Source organism: Hirundo rustica, chromosome 9 (genome assembly GCF_015227805.2).
Source record: "Hirundo rustica isolate bHirRus1 chromosome 9, bHirRus1.pri.v3, whole genome shotgun sequence".
Classification (NCBI taxonomy): Eukaryota; Metazoa; Chordata; class Aves; order Passeriformes; family Hirundinidae; genus Hirundo; species Hirundo rustica.
This window is the reverse complement of record NC_053458.1, coordinates 21,501,570-21,515,098: the sequence shown is the minus strand read 5'-3', so window position 1 is coordinate 21,515,098 and position 13,529 is coordinate 21,501,570. Positions and strand designations below refer to the sequence as shown.

Below are 13,529 nucleotides of genomic sequence, written 5' to 3'. Positions count from 1 at the left end.
GGGTAGGATAAAGATGACACATGGTGAAGCAAAACAGCAAATGAATAGCTACAGACAAAACCATGTGCTTTCATCACTGTGCTGCTCACTGCCTTACAGCCCACCTCCAACACAACAAGCTTCTGCAAAATCACCACAAAGCAGCAAAAATAGCATAATAAACTATATTTTTAAACATGCACATAAGTCTGAAAGGAAAAAAATAAGTACTCCTGCCACAAGCAACACTACTGATGCCAAATCTGGGGAAGCAGGGAAGTGTTTTCCTTTTGCTTAAGTGAATCCACAAAAAAGCCACGTCCTACTGCTGCTGACAACCCCAGCCAGGCACACATGGAAACTGTACCTCAGTGTGCCAGGAAGCGTTTACCCTCTCCAGGAGCTTTACACTACTGAAAAAGTGACACATGGTATTTCCAGCAGGAGCCTCCTCCTCAGTGTTTGCCGGTGACTGTCACTCCATGCTCTCCAGCTCTGCCCCACTTTCTGGGCAGCGCTGGCCATTGGCGTGGCGCTGAGAACTCCAAATAGCAAAGATGCTGCTCCTGGCGCCACGGCTCCTGGCTTACAGTCACAGAAATCAACAGCAATGGGGATCAGCCTCATTCAAAGAGAGAGAGTTTCCACCAAAGATCTCAACAGCACAGCACCTCAACCATCTGTGGGGACAGAGGATAATCCAATTACACTGCTTTTGCATCATCTGAAAGGGCAAAACCACAAAGTCGTAACACCAAGTGCATTTGTCCTTCAATACAGTCCAATGCTGAGCAGGTAGATTTTCCTGCAAGCTTTTCTCCTCTTCATTTCAAACAACCTGGGGCACAGTTTGAGGATGGGCAACATCCCCTTGTTATTGGTTTACATTATTCTACTAACCTCTGGAGTTATATCATGCTCCAAGAAGATAAACCTCTGCTAAAAGCACATCACTGCAGTCCTCTTAGAGGCACTGGGTAAGACAGAAATTCTGTATGAATTTTCTACCTGATTTTATGTTCATATTTCTGTTTATGAGTTACCATTAAAAAATCTCTTATTTCTTTAGAGAATACCCTAATTTTCTGAGACTAGTATCTTTGCACAAATACTGTGACTTCATTCAGGAAAGGTATTTTATTCCTTTGGCTTCAAAAATGTGTGTTTGCCATGAAAAACAAAAATCCACTCCATTAATTTAAAAGTATTTTTAAAAAAGACTAACAATTGAGCACTTAGAGGAATAGAAGAGACAAATGAGAATAACCAAATTAAAAGGCATTTTCAAAAAATGTAGTATTAAAAAAACAAACAAGGAGAAAGAGCTAATGATGTTAACCCTAGACCAAGAAGTTAAAATTCAATTTATTTCTATTCTTGATGCACAGAAATGAAGACAGATTATGGTCACTGTTTCATATACCCTCCCTTCCATTTCCCACTCTACATAGCTATAGTACAAAGTGGATTTTGGTGACGGGATTTTCCCACTCCCTCTTTAAAGGTTTCTTCTTTTGGTTTGTTTTTTAATTCTTCAGAAAAGACTGAAAGCAAGTTGCCTAAATTCTAGCATTCACAGTCATGTCAACATTGCTCCCCCCAAACTCTTCATTTGATTCGATTAATAACTGCAATTAAAAGTATTAATCTCTCTTCTAATCATACAAAGTTTACAATAAGCACAGAAGAGGCAATTGGGTAATTTTCATTTACACTATTGCTCTAGACCTTTAAGTATTCCAAAAAGAGAGGAGAAAATATGGCAAAGCCTGCCTTCTTGTCTGCAGTATTTACATGCTTTACATAGTTTAAAAATATGTGGCTTATTAATGACTGATTTTTCAACCTCTCCAATAAGCTTTTTATTAACATGACAGTCCTTTACTTGCAAGTGTCAAGCAATCTCGTACTGTGTATGTATCCTTTATGATGTTTAATATAAAAGATAGTACAGTATTTACACCCCTCACAATAAGAGAATGGATTGTTTTAAGGTTATACAGCCCCGTTGTGATAAAGAAAGAAGGAACCTTACAAAATGATAAATATTTTCATTAAAAAACTTTAAAACTAAAAGTTCAAAGATATGTTCTCTTCTCTTATATCTTGTCAAAACATGACTTAGGACCCAAAACTAATCTACTTTCAATTTTATTCCATATTTCAGTGCTGTCATAGTACTGAGCAGAGAGTATTGGAATACGATCATTTTTTATTTTGTTGATGTTACCGACAGCTTTATTTCACAAAGCAATCTTATACTATGTCTACCACTGGCAGGTCACAAAGGTCAAATAGTCTATCCTTACAGGTAGAGAGCTTATTAAATGGCACGTCTATTAAACCCAATGGACAACATAAAGAAACATTTCAGCAAAATACTTCTAATATTCTTCAGTGAAGACACAGTCAAAAAGGTATTAAACAATTTCAACCTAGACCAATAAGAATTTTTTTATAAGCATCTTCAAAATAATGCTTCATACAAAGCATTTTGAACAGACAGCAGGAGAAAGACCTGCAAAGAGATGAATTTTGTGCAAACACTTACTTTGTATTATGCCTTTACAACCACACACTCATAGCACATTTAACGCTAGGTGACTTATCAAAGATTGGTTTATGCTTTCTAGGACTGTTATTTAATTAAATATTCAATTTAAAATTATAATGAAATTTATACGATACATACTTCAGCAACATTTGTACTTGTGTTTCACATGCTGTCCTGGACCACTGTAGGGTAATTCTTCAGAAGCAATACATTTCAGCTATTTATTTTCAAATTATAGAATTAATCACATAATAGTCTGGAAAAAATCCAATCACATAATCATCAAAAGGCACACAAATAAAATCCCCACTTAGTAACTTATAAACTCTGCATAATTCTTTTTAACTAAGAGGGTGTATGCTTTGCAAAACCAGAGTATTTATAGACACGTAATTGTGATTCTCTCTCTCTCTCTGGCATCCTTTCATTATTTCACTGTTTGCCAGTTATCTATGGTATGCTGGAACTTGCTATTTCAATATTTGAATTTGCATGACTGCATTTACAAAAAAAATAACGAAATAAAGACATCTTTGGATTGGAAAACCTATACATCCAGATGTTCATTTTCAGACTTAACCCTCGCAGCTCAAAGAAAGCATTCCAGTTGCATTTCTAAATCCCATACACTTATTTCTGCATGACTAAAATACTGCATACTAGTACTCAGAATCTGTGGACTCTCACACACGGTTTATTAGATACAGTACTTGGTCTCCTGTTATCAGAAGATTCACCTACTCAGATAATTAATAAGATACAGAAACATAAACCACGAGTTGTTAAAGTTTACAATTACCTTCCCTCACAGCTCCATTCTAAATGCACTGTCCTTGCTTTAACACATAGTAAATCATCTACCTAAATGTATTTGCACCCAATCATTTTTTAAAGTCACAATCTTTGTAGTGTCAACTTGTCAAGGGTCAAAGGGAAGAACAGGCAAGATTCCCAAATCAATCTGCTTGTAGAAACTGTCTCATTTCATTTCAAATTACCTGCTGTGGCTGAAGCAGGCTATGGACAAACTGCCTTCCTCCATAAACCATGACAGCACAGGTCGAACTTATGTGATCATTCATAAGGGGCAAGTCATGCTGGGTCTGTCATTAACTACTTTTAAACTGCTGTGCAGGGTTAAGTGATCTTGCAGGGCAGCAGCAGATATAAATACTATTTGGACAGTTTAATGTCAGGCAACAACTCCTCTGGGATTAAAACCGTGTAACCCAATAGCGGTGCTATCGATAGAAGGATTAAGGTACTTTGGGACCGTTCCTTGCACTCACAACTTTTCATATGTTTTGCACCTAAATTATTGGATGTTCTGAAGATACCAGATGGATAACATAACGCTCCTCAGGAGTCTCTCTAGAGTATCAGCAGCAAGAGCCATAGCACCATCTTCTGTGGAGGCATTCCCAGCTCCTTTAGCTTTGCCCATGTGTGACTGCCTGGTCCAGGAGAGGCTGCTGCTAATCTAAGAGCACAAATACATTGCAGCACTGAAAATACACTGGGCTGCATGGTTCACAGGCAAGGAAAAGTGTGCAGAACCGAGCCTCCCCAGCGTCAGGCTGGGCAGGCACCACGAAAGTCTGTATTAAACAAGGCACTTTCAAATGGGAGTGGATCTATTAACTCAACCTGCTACACAGCTGATAGGAATAGAAAAAGATTACTGCACGTCTTAAGTAATTACTGCATAACAACAATCTGTGCTTCGGTCAGTTTTTCTCTGGTCACTGCTACACTGATACACGTGAGAAACATAGCATTTAACAATGAAAACCAGCCTGCATCTTTTTCAAAGCCCGTGGACAAGAAAAGCCAGAGGAGATCTGTTAGACTAGTGAATTAAGCTGGTGTCAGCATCAAAAATAATAATAAAAAAAATTCTTGAAGGAGTACCTAATTTTCCTGATTCTTTCTTCATCATCACAACCCTGTTTAATGATTCCAGACATAGGTCACAGTACCCTTAATGCATTTGTCTTCAGTCATTAAGCAAATGGGTATTTTAACAAGAACATGCAGGAAGAGAGAAGTACTCCAGTTTGCTGAAGCAGATAAAGTCTTGCTCATGCTAAGATTCACTGCCCACTGGTTTGATACAGATACAAAACCATACCTGAAACAGCACACAAACAGGGCTGATTTATCCATGTCTCATAAAACACAGCTGCCAGGGGCACTAAGAAGGAAAGAAGTAAACCTTAATCTAACAAAATACCAAACTTCAGAGCCAGCAGAACTTAATGCAGGAGCACATACAGTTTTGAAAAGGAAAGTGCCAATACAACTTGTTCAGAATGGAGAGTCGCTTCCTGAGGCACACAACGTGACAGTGGCTTTTGGAGACCAGCTTTCCAGGAGGAAAGGTGAGGTGCAATGGCTCTGTGACAGGCTGCTATTGGCACTACAGGTGATCTCTACATTTACTCTTAACTAATTTTAAATCTATTACAACAAAAGGAAAGGATGCGAAAAAAACCCCTTGAGGCACTGATCTGTGTGTGTGTGTGAATCACAAATATCCACAGCAAAGGCAGAGCAGATAACATGTTTGCAGCTATTTTGTCTGCCTCACATCTGATAATCCGAAAGGGAGATAAGGATGATTCTTGAATACTTCTCTAAACACTGTTTAAAATTAAAAAAGAAAATTATGTCAACACTTGTTAGGAATAAATAATGTGTTTCAGGACGCCAACTTGGCTTCACACAAAACGTTCCTAGGCCACTTCTATTTTCTGCTCTAGAAACTTTGGAAAATCTCCCAAACATGCACATATTATACCTCTTCTTCAGTGATGCTCATGACAACAGCCACCATTCTTTTGGCTGTAGAAGTGAAACAGTGCTTGCTTCGAATTATTTTAACCACCGGTTCGTTTAGAGAATCATCTGCTCAGAAGCTGCAAAGCATCCACTATTCTCCATTTCCAGTTTTGCTTTCCATAACAGTAGTACAATACATAACGTTACTAAGTGTTAAGCACTACAATTAGCAAAAGGAAGACAGCTCCCTAACTCAGTAATCAAACAAACCACACAAGCAGGTTACTCAATCACCACTTTTTCCATCTGTCCAAGATTAAACATCTAGTAATAAAGCTTCATAATAAATATTTAACTTATGGTCTTTTCAAATTAGTCCTTTCAGTGCTATAATTTACACCTTTAAATTAACACTACAACTGTCTCTAAAGCTGAGTGAAACCTGCAAATTCCACCAAATGAAAAACAAAACAAAAATGAAACAAAAACACAAAGAAACCCTCCCACACTTTCATGTTGTAACCAATGGCAGTTTTGACTGAAAGGATTCCAGGAGTTTTCGTGCATGGGAATATATATATTCAATATTACACACCTCTCTCTGTAGGATGCATTTTGAAATGATAATACATTTACTTTAAATTAAATTTTACAGAAGTTAGTAGGAATTATAAACCAATTAATACAGGAGTAAAATTGTTCTCAACCTGTGGCACATAGCTGACATACATTGCACAGCTGTAACACCTTTGTAAATTGTTTAGAAGGCCAAAATAATAGAGAGCTGGCACAAATCTTAAGGTCAAAACAAAAAAAAATGAAAACTAAAAATGAAAGAAGAAGTAGAGAAAAGTTCCTTGCTTGAAGATCGTAGTTCTCAGAGAAAGAAAAGTAACGTTTGAACCATTTGTGAGTTACATCTGCAACTACTAGAAACAAGCTCAAATTCCATTATTAAAGTTAAAAAAAAGAAACAGAAAACCAAGTCCTGGGCTACTTCCTACATATCTGCAACAGCTCATTTGTTGGAAAATTAATGAGCACCATCATCTCATCTCCCTTGCTGCAGTTTCCTAACCTCAGTAGCAGAGGGACCTTAAGGACAACTTGGGTTTGTCGGGGTTCTTCACTCAGCAGGCTGGAAATCACACTGAGATGCACCCTGCTAAATGAGCTTCCCCTTCCAAACTTTCCTTCACCTTTACATATACAGTGGTATCAAGACAATAATTTACCAGGTTTGTTGCCCTTCTTCGAACACAGGCTCATTCTGCAGCTGCTCCATGATACTGAGCACATTTCCTTCTCCCTTACCTAGGGCAGAAAACAGTAACATCTAGAGCTGTTCAGCTTCTCCCCAGTCACCTGAGCAGAAATTTTGCATATGCTCAACAAATAATTGGAGGTTGGAAGTGGATGATGTTAAGGTCACTTCCAACCTTAACCATTCCATCATTATTAATAAAAACAATCTAACATTTTCTGCAAAATTCTTTTCAGTTAAGGAATAAGAAAAAGAGTTGAAATTACAATTAAGCAACAATTACTACAAATACATAATTAAATTGAATTATTTAAATACTAAAACATCTGAGTCACCAAAAACTTAATTCTATAGCAATACCTAAAAGTTATCATTTCTGCAATAAAATTCTCCCTTCGAACTGCAAGCCCTAGAGTGAAAGAATAACATCCAGAATCATCAGGATACGGAAAATAAACAACTCTCCGATCATTGGGATACAATGATCAGCTTAACCTGCAAATACCTCACAGCAATGTCTAGCTGGTGGATGAAATTGAAGCGATCAGACCAAAATGGAACAAACAAAACAAAACACAATGCTCTAAGAATCCTTGACTTGATAACAGTATGCTCTAAAATTGAGCAAAAGTTGCTAAACTCTAGAGTTTAAGACAGTACCATAGGCTACGACTTCACTGAATAATAAACCATTAAAGGAATTTTGACGACCCCTGCATGAATGCCATCAAGTCTGGAGCTCCTGAGGGCTCATTCCTCACCAAGGCTTTTCTTTGAGGAGGAATGATTACAGGACACAACAAGTTTCAAACCAATTCATATGTAGATGTCAGCAAACTATGCACCTTGTTAGTGACTGGGAACAAGTACAGTCACTGATAACACGGGATTCAACTACAGTGAATGTCTGAATCAAAACAGCCAGTACCAGCTTGCATGTTTCTCGGCAGAAAAGTGCAATGGGAGGAATTGCCTAACGTGAATTTTAGGAATAAAAAGTATTCCTTTAAAACAACACTGTAAGACAATTTCATGGAAACTCCCAATTCCATCCAGAAGGTCTTAGACAGTATTCTATTTTACATATTAAAAAAAAAAAAAAAAAAAAAAAAAGAGGCAAACATCTTAACCATAACTGCTTTCCCATTTGATGGCAGGGAACATACATCTGTTGACTATTTTGTAAATCTGCTCTAAGATATTCATTCAAACTGCAGAAGGCTGAATGTGATTACTTTCAAGGAATGAGCCAGGCTTTACGCTCGCTCAAAAAAATCCTTGGAAAGAATATGCAATGGAAATACAGAATTCAGAGCCCCAAAGTCAGCAAAGAGGAAGAGAAATAGGAACGCTCAACTCTTCGGCTTGTCTTCATCCCTCAGCGCTTCACTGCCAGTACAAGGGCCCTGCTAGACACGCAGCTGCGCGGCAGGGCCCGCACAACCCGCAGCACTTCACGCGTTCGCAGCGCCTCGCTGGCCGCGGAGCGCTCGGCGGCCGGGCCCGGGCCGGGGGCTCTGAGGGCCGCGGGAGCACGGCCCGGGCTCAGCCCGGCCCTCCCTGCGGCCCTCCCTACAGCCCTGCCTGCAGCCCTCCCTACAGCTCTGCCTGCAGCCCTCCCTGCTGCCCTCCCTGCAGCCCTCCCTGCCTGCCTGCTGCCCTCCCTACAGCTCTGCCTGCAGCCCTCCCTGCAGCCCTCCCTACAGCCCTGCCTGCTGCCCTCCCTGCTTGCCTGCAGCCCTCCCTGCTGCCCTCCCTACAGCCCTGCCTGCCTGCAGCCCTGCCTGCCTGCAGCCCTCCCTGCAGCCCTCCCTACAGCTCTCCCTGCTTGCCTGCAGCCCTCCCTGCAGCCCTCCCCTGCCTGCAGGCGGCCCTGAAGGGTTTCTCTGTACCCCGCCATGAGGGCGCGCCTCACGCCCCGTCCCACCTCAGCCCCCTCGCGCGCCCAAGGGCGTTATTGGAGCCCCGCGGGTTAAACACACTGACGCTGAGGCTTAAACAGGCTCTAGGAAATAAAACCTGTGGTCACAACAGGAAAAACATCTAAACGCTACAAAACTGACAAACAGCCCATTTTCCTCTGCTGAGGGTTCTCCAAGACCCTTGTTTGTATTTGCATACTAAAGCATTCCCTATTTAACACACTGATGTGTTAACCCAAGGCAGACGCCTGTGGTGGCCTCACCATTTCTGTTTTGATGGGCTGGGCAAAACGGTGAGTCACAGATATGAATCACGCAATTATTTTTAATAAAATTGACCTTGAACTTTACAAAAAGGAGGAGGACTCACATTAAAAATTCATTTCGAGGCAATCAAAAGAAAAGCAAGTTCTTCCACTGAGTAGCTCCATGGAGTACGTTCTTCTGCAGCACAACAGAGGTTAGCCATTCCAAGGAGACAGATCCTAAAAATAATAGGCTATGTGAAGTATTGGGTCAAAGCTAAAGGCAGCAATGCAAAAGAAAACTTCAAATGCAATTAGGGGCAGGAAGTTAACCAAGATGCATTTTGAATCACTTAAACATGAAAAACTTTTGCCCACCTGTGTTTAGAGCCATGCAGAAGTAATTTGATTTTTTGTCTATTCAAAAAAAAAAAATTAGAACTTCCTCTAATGAGGATGTTGGGCTGCTTTCATGACACATCTATCAAGCACTTATTTCAGTTGTTCAGTGATGTCACAGAAACACCACAGATAAAATATTTCTCCCAGACAACAATTTATTTTCAGCACATTGCTGATTTTTGCTTTTAACTTCTCCAACACAGCTGACTTGGCTTTAAAGCCAGAGCTACTCTGCTCCCCAGTGCTTCCTTCCACCATGCACTGCAAAGTCATCTCCCACAGTGAGAAAGTTAAAGGGTATAAAATCCCTACAACGTAGTCAAAGGGAAATAGCAGCGGCAGCACCCTGTGAGCAATCATCTTCTTCACATTGGAGGTGTACGATTTTGAGAAAAAAGTTACATGCGTAGAAGTCTTAATTAAGAATATAAGTACAGAGCTTTTAGTTGATTGCTGCCCAACAACAGAAGAGGTAGTTTCTCTGCAAAGACAAACTCAGGTACATAAACCTCTAACACCAGAAAAGAAGAAATTGTCCTTCTTTGTCACAGTCGTGGTTGGGCCAGAAGAGAAACAAAGAACAACTAACAGACAATGATTCGGGGTAAGAAAAAGGTAACTGGAAGGAAGCAGAAAGCAAGAAGGCAAGAACCTATGTAGAAAAAAGCCAAGGAAATTCAGATTCTACATTTGAAAATCTACAAATTTAGTACTACTGTAATAAATCTGAAGGGGGAAAAAAAAGTGTAGCATTTAAGGCAAACATGAAAACAATTTTTAAGGAGTTCTTCTAGATGCTAAATGTGCCAAATAATAACCTAACTAACCATGCTTTTATTCACACTAATAATTAATGCTAATATCCAATTAATAAATGCTCCATTTTTTAAATTGTTCTAAGTACCATAAGTTTTTACTAAATATTTAGGCTCTAATTTGCCCCTTTGCAAATCTCCATCTTCTGTGCAAGGAGATCAAAGCCTTGAGAGCCAAAATGAGAAAAATGTCAAACTAAATATTTTGACTGCACCAAATACTTTATGAGCAAAGTCTCCTCCTCTGTGTCCCAGTTTGAGATGATGTTGTTTCTGTGTTACATTGAACTCAGTCCATGCTAATTTCAACTATAGGTACTTACTTCAAAACTTCTTTTTCCCTTTCCTTTTCAGAACAATGGTGAAAGGAAATATCAATTTAAAAAGAAAAGTCTTTATGATGAAAGGCCTGAAACGTTGGATATGCAAATCAACACTAAATTTACTTTGTATATTCAGGAACACTTTGTGAAATATCAGTTACTCCTTTATTACATTTTCCCTCCACTGAAGAAGATATCAAAAATAATTTTCACACAACTGACCTGCAGCTGCCTGAGAACTGTGAATGCATCCTGCAGTGAACCCATTCATAACTTGTGTTTCACTGTTTAACTGAAAGAACAATAAAAAGATCCGATACTTCTAAAAGCACTTCCAGCTAAAAGCATGGAAATCTGTCCTGTGTCTTATCTACAACTCTTCTTATTAGAATCAAGGAATATAAAAATAAAAATATAAAACCATCCAAAATTTAAGTGCAAACCACCACTGCAATCCCACTTTAAAGACAATATTTTTCAGGTTGGAAGGAAATGGGAGATGCTAGCTCAACCAGAACTTCACCAATTAGTATGCAGAGTATGTGAATATACATTTATCTTCAATTGCAGCTAATACCTTATGCTGTCACGTGAAGCTTTATACATTCAGCATACTGTGCCCAACAATTACCTAATCGTTTTGTCATGTTTCATACTACTGCAGACGCTGTGTAAATCTTTCCATTTCAAGAAGGGAAAAGAAAGACTAGAAATATGAAGCAGCTAGGCAAGTGTCATTAAATATGTTTCCAAAGGTAAAAAAAGAGCATTTTCTCACTCACTAAAATCTAATTTTGGGTGCAAATGTGAACTGAAGAGGAGAAAGGGAAGCAAGGACTTGAGTGACTTTTCTATGGCTACTTTGCATCCTTAAAGATGTTTACTGCACAAAACATACACCACACTTGCTTTTACTTTTCAGCTTCTATTTAGGATTCAATATTCCATACTTACACTTGATGGTTCCTTATGCTCCACCACATAGCTACTTGCCATGTCCATAAATGTTTGACTCCTTTGAGCAGTCCTGTAAAGCCAGTAAGGAGCTTGTTTATTAAACAAATTCTTTTAATGCAGCTGAATCTTTCATGAGTAGCTTTTCTAGTCCACCCTATAATGCACTGACATAAAAGAACATAATAGCAGTTGACTGACAGGCAGCTTAAAGGAAGTGAGAATGAGGAAATATATATACTATTCTTTATCAACTGCAGAGTGGTAACAGTTTTTCCCTCGGTATCCTCAGCCAGAAAATGCTGCTGGACTGTCATAACCCATCCTCATTATTGCTGACATTACTGTTTGCATGACTAAATAGCAACTTTACATTTATTATGCACACTACTAAAATACCTATTGTAAGAAGGACAAATTGAAGTACTCAAGTTTATTTCTCAGGAAAACTAATTTTCCATCCATTCTCTTCAGTTTCAAACAATTTACTTGTAAATTCTCAGGACTAAATGAGTCTATGTTTTATTTTTAACACCGACACACAGTATTTCCAGTAGGTAAGATTTTGGTATACTGTGATTATTGAGTGTTTCATTTCAGATGCCTTTGTGTCAGACATTTTTCCATTTCCTTTAAAAAGTAAGCAGTGTGATGGTATTTGATAAACAGTCACTGAAGTTACTGCTTGAATTAAACCCAGCAAAATTCATTTAAAGGGAAATGCCATCTATCTTTTACAGTTTATTTTTCTGAGATGAGGAAACAATAGAAATAGGAAAAAGCTTTTCCAAACAATAGCTCATCTCTTCGAGAGATGCAAGACTACTCTTGCAAAAAGCAGGAACAGCACGAAGCAGAGACCTTGTCCCACGCTCCTATGCTGGCAGATAAAGCTGGACAGTTCTGTGTTACAAAAAAAAAATTGGAGAATCACCAGGTAGCACCAGGGCAGGAGCATCCTTGTTTTCACTCCCACGTGAATGCTCAACTTTAGAATTTCTTATGCAGCCACTAAAAATAAGCAGCCAAAAGAATAGCAGAATAATTGCACTTTCTCCGTGTTTCTCTCTTTTCCTCTTTGAAACTTAGAAAGCCTTTCAGATATTCAAGGCCCATCTGTATTTGTGGAAAAAAATTGACACTACAAGCTGGTACACCCCAGGGGCAGAGGAGGCTCTTCTGTAATGGAACTGCCACTGCCCAAGGGTTTTGGGAACATCACGACAGAGTACTGGCAACTCAGACTGAAAGCAGCAACGCATCTCAAAGGCAGCACATTGAAAGCAGAAATGGCCACAGCCTGAGCTCATGTTAGATGTAGCTGACTGTACTTAATTCCATTATATTCCCAGTGGCAATAAAGCTACTGAAGCTTAACCGGCATTGTTAGTTAACAAAATTCCAGAGATTTATCTGCTAAGACTACAAAATAATTCCGTGTCTTTGTTTCTCACGAGTTAATTGCCAGACTGCCCTCAAACAGCAAAATTAAGATAAAACTACAGTCTTGTTCCCACTAAGCAACATTAAACACTCCTACTTCCTCCCCTTTTAGCAAAATGCCTCATGCTAATAGATCTCACTGCTGAAAACAAGGGCAGAACAGCTGGCCAAAATAATAACTTGAGAAACATGCACCCTTCTCGGAGGCCCCTTACACAAGCCTGTGATCCCAGCCACCCACTCCAATTTCTATAAATAAGAAAGGAGAATATGTTTATTAATACCTTGTATAAAGCATACTTCATTCAATCAATCCTTTTATCAACGGACAATCCCACAAGGTACAGAAATTTCAACATTTCAGAGTGGCACAACTGTTTTACTTGCAAACTCTTTCTTACACTAAGTACCAGATCTACTTTGCTCAGAATAGTTAAGACCTTGGGTCAAGGAGACAGTGGCATTAGCACTCAACAGAAAATGTGCTTCTCTACACTAAAATAGCCACTTAAGCAAGAATGTGGAAATGATTTATCTTGCAATGTTTGAAGTTGGATCTTCACCTCAGCTATGTCATGACTGCACAATCAGTCAGGGAAGACTGCTACACTTTCATACAAAGAAAAGGATATTCAACTCTTCACTATGAGTATCTAACAAGTAATATTACCTTTCAGAAAATAAGAAAAAGCATAAATATTAGCTATGGGAAACATTCACATCTATAACATTGGACTCAGAGACCTTCAGTGTTCTAGTCCTCACATATAAATCTGTGTTTAGTAGTAGCAAAGTAATGCAATTTCACTGAAAGCTGTTTGTTTTAAATAAAGCTGTATTTGTAATC

The 13,529-nt window shown here is 39.0% G+C and overlaps 1 long non-coding RNA gene across 1 annotated transcript in view; it reads right to left on the bottom strand.

The window, feature by feature from the left end:
* Positions 1–13,529, bottom strand: part of LOC120756605 (uncharacterized) — a 63,523-nt gene that overhangs the window by 44,284 nt on the left and 5,710 nt on the right. Inside the window, exons 2-4 of the long non-coding RNA XR_005702174.1 lie at positions 11,240–11,312; positions 8,871–8,985; positions 6,550–6,628 (exon numbers count right to left, since the gene is read on the bottom strand). This is a non-coding gene — a long non-coding RNA (uncharacterized LOC120756605). The remainder of the gene's footprint in view (positions 1–6,549; positions 6,629–8,870; positions 8,986–11,239; positions 11,313–13,529) is intronic.